Source organism: Tupaia chinensis, unplaced genomic scaffold (genome assembly GCF_000334495.1).
Source record: "Tupaia chinensis unplaced genomic scaffold, TupChi_1.0 Scaffold000217_1, whole genome shotgun sequence".
Classification (NCBI taxonomy): domain Eukaryota; kingdom Metazoa; phylum Chordata; class Mammalia; order Scandentia; family Tupaiidae; genus Tupaia; species Tupaia belangeri.
In genome coordinates, this window is record NW_006159692.1 from 7,277,131 (window position 1) to 7,279,434 (window position 2,304).

The window sequence follows — 2,304 nt, forward strand, 5'->3', positions numbered from 1 at the left end:
TTGCTTTCATGTCTTTTCTATATATTATATACCCAGAAGTAGAATTTGCAGATCAAGTTGTAATTTTGTATTTAATATTTTGAGGGACTGCTATACTGTCTTCCACAGTGAAAGTTACATGATTTTTTTTTCTTTTTACTAGGTAAAAGTACTTTATTAGCCATGCCAAATAATCTTCAGGTTTTAAAATATCTACAAAGGCAGTAAACTAGTTAGAGAACCATCTAATGGCAATGAAAATGTGGCCCAAAGATAACTGAACTCATTAGTCCCAAGAGAGTGACTAATTCCAAAAGTGTATTAGCACATGCTTGAGATATATTAACAACCCAAGTGATTTCCGGGAGCGCGCTTGTGCTTGGTGCATTCAGCATGGCGGCTTTAGTTGCCTCAGCCGGGCTGCTCCTGTGACTGAATCCACAGGAAGATACCACGTTTCAGAAGGAGGTAGTACAGGTTCACCAGCACACAACCAAGCCAGGAGAACAAAGAAAACTTACTCCTGGAGTAATCTAAGTGGGCCACCTACCTAGTGCACTTTATGAAACTCAGATCAAAGAATATTTCTCCCAGTTTGGCACTATTACAAGATTTAGACTGTCCAGAAGTAAAAGGACTGGAAACAGTAGAGGCTATGCTTTTGTAGCGTTTGAGTGTGACAATGTTGCCAAGAGAGTGTGACAATGTTGCCAAGATCGTTGTTGAAACCATGAACAACTACCTCTTTGGTTACAGACTCCTGAATGTCATTTTGTACTGCTTAAGGTACATGAAGAACTTTGCAGAAACTGGAATACTGCATTTCAACAGCCGTCATACCCAGCCGATAAAATCAGGATCGGAAACTTACACAAAAACATTGGATGGACCGGGCGCGTGTGCGTGCGTGCCCAAGATCCTGAGAGGAGAATGGAGGAGAAGGGATTGCGGCGTGACCATCCCCCCTGGGGGGTGATTTCTCGCTTTCTGTCTCTATGTCTCTCTCTGTCTGTCTGGTGAGCGCACGCGCCCTACAGTGAAAATCTCTCAAAAAAAAAAAAAAAAAACATTGGATGGAGAAGCGTTTTAAGAGGAAAGAAAAATTATTCAGAAATAGATTACCTAAAAAAGGGGTTGATTGTAATTTTTCTTCCTTGATCATGCAGAAAAGGGGGGAAAGCTTTCAGACACTGATCTTCAGAAATCTACAAAGAGCCAGGTTTTACCGAAGAAGAAGAAGGAGAAGAAGGAGAAGAAGGAGAAGAAGGAGAAGAAGGAGAAGAAGGAGAAGAAGGAGAAGAAGGAGAAGAAGGAGAAGAAGGAGAAGAAGGAGAAGAAGGAGAAGAAGGAGAAGAAGGAGAAGAAGGAGAAGAAGGAGAAGAAGGAGAAGAAGGAGAAGAAGGAGAAGAAGGAGAAGAAGGAGAAGAAGGAGAAGAAGGAGAAGAAGGAGAAGAAGAGAAAAAGGTTTCAGGCACTCCTAACACTTCTGGGAAGACTGGATAGCCAGGGCCCCACACCCGTTCGTACACCAACATTTTTGGAGGAACAAAAATCTGAAGTGGCTGAAATAAAAGATGATGATAAAGAATGAAATTGTTTTCAAACAGCCAGTATCCAGTGTAAAAGAAGAAACACAAGAGACTCAAACACCTAAACATTCAGGGAAAAAAAGACGAAGAAAAAGCAATCATTCTGAATGTATTATGTAAATTTCTCCTGAAAAATATGATTTTGTTATCATAGCTGATCTTGAATATGTACAATGCGATGCAACCGTTGACAAGATTTTCGAAGGAAAAATGCACTGTTTGTTCAAAGTCAGTAAGAAAAGCAGCCCAGGATTTTGGTTGGCCTGTCCTTGCTGAAACACGGGGCGGATAGCAGCCGGCAGTGGCTGGGCTCGCACAGCCTTTCTGTGCTCATCTCTTGGAGTTTTCTTTCCAGATTTTATAGCTCTTCTTACTTATTCTGTGAAAATGGTCAGTATTAATTGCAGATTTAAGTACTCAGCTGGAGCACTTTTGACTCTACCAAATGAAGATCGCCAGTCTTGCTTAACTATCTGTAAGAAAAAAGATACATTAATAACACAGAATTGAAAATGGTGAACCAGTGGCTAAGAATTATGTCTAATGATCGGAGAAAAGTGATTTTTGGTTCAGAAATCTCGTAAAAAATTCTATAGGCAAGAAACATTTCCACCTCCACACCAGGGAGTAGCAAATTTGTAAGAGTGACATTTCTCATATAAAATGCCAACACTGTTGCATTGTTGGTAAAGTCATGATGCATTTCTGCATAGAAAAACATAAAAAAGTTACATCA

At 40.2% G+C, this 2,304-nt stretch overlaps 1 pseudogene; it reads left to right on the forward strand.

Moving 5' to 3' along the window:
- The first annotated feature begins 372 nt into the window (after positions 1 to 372).
- Positions 373 to 1,817, forward strand: LOC102499297 (MKI67 FHA domain-interacting nucleolar phosphoprotein pseudogene; annotated as a pseudogene).
- Positions 1,818 to 2,304: the final 487 nt, after the last annotated feature.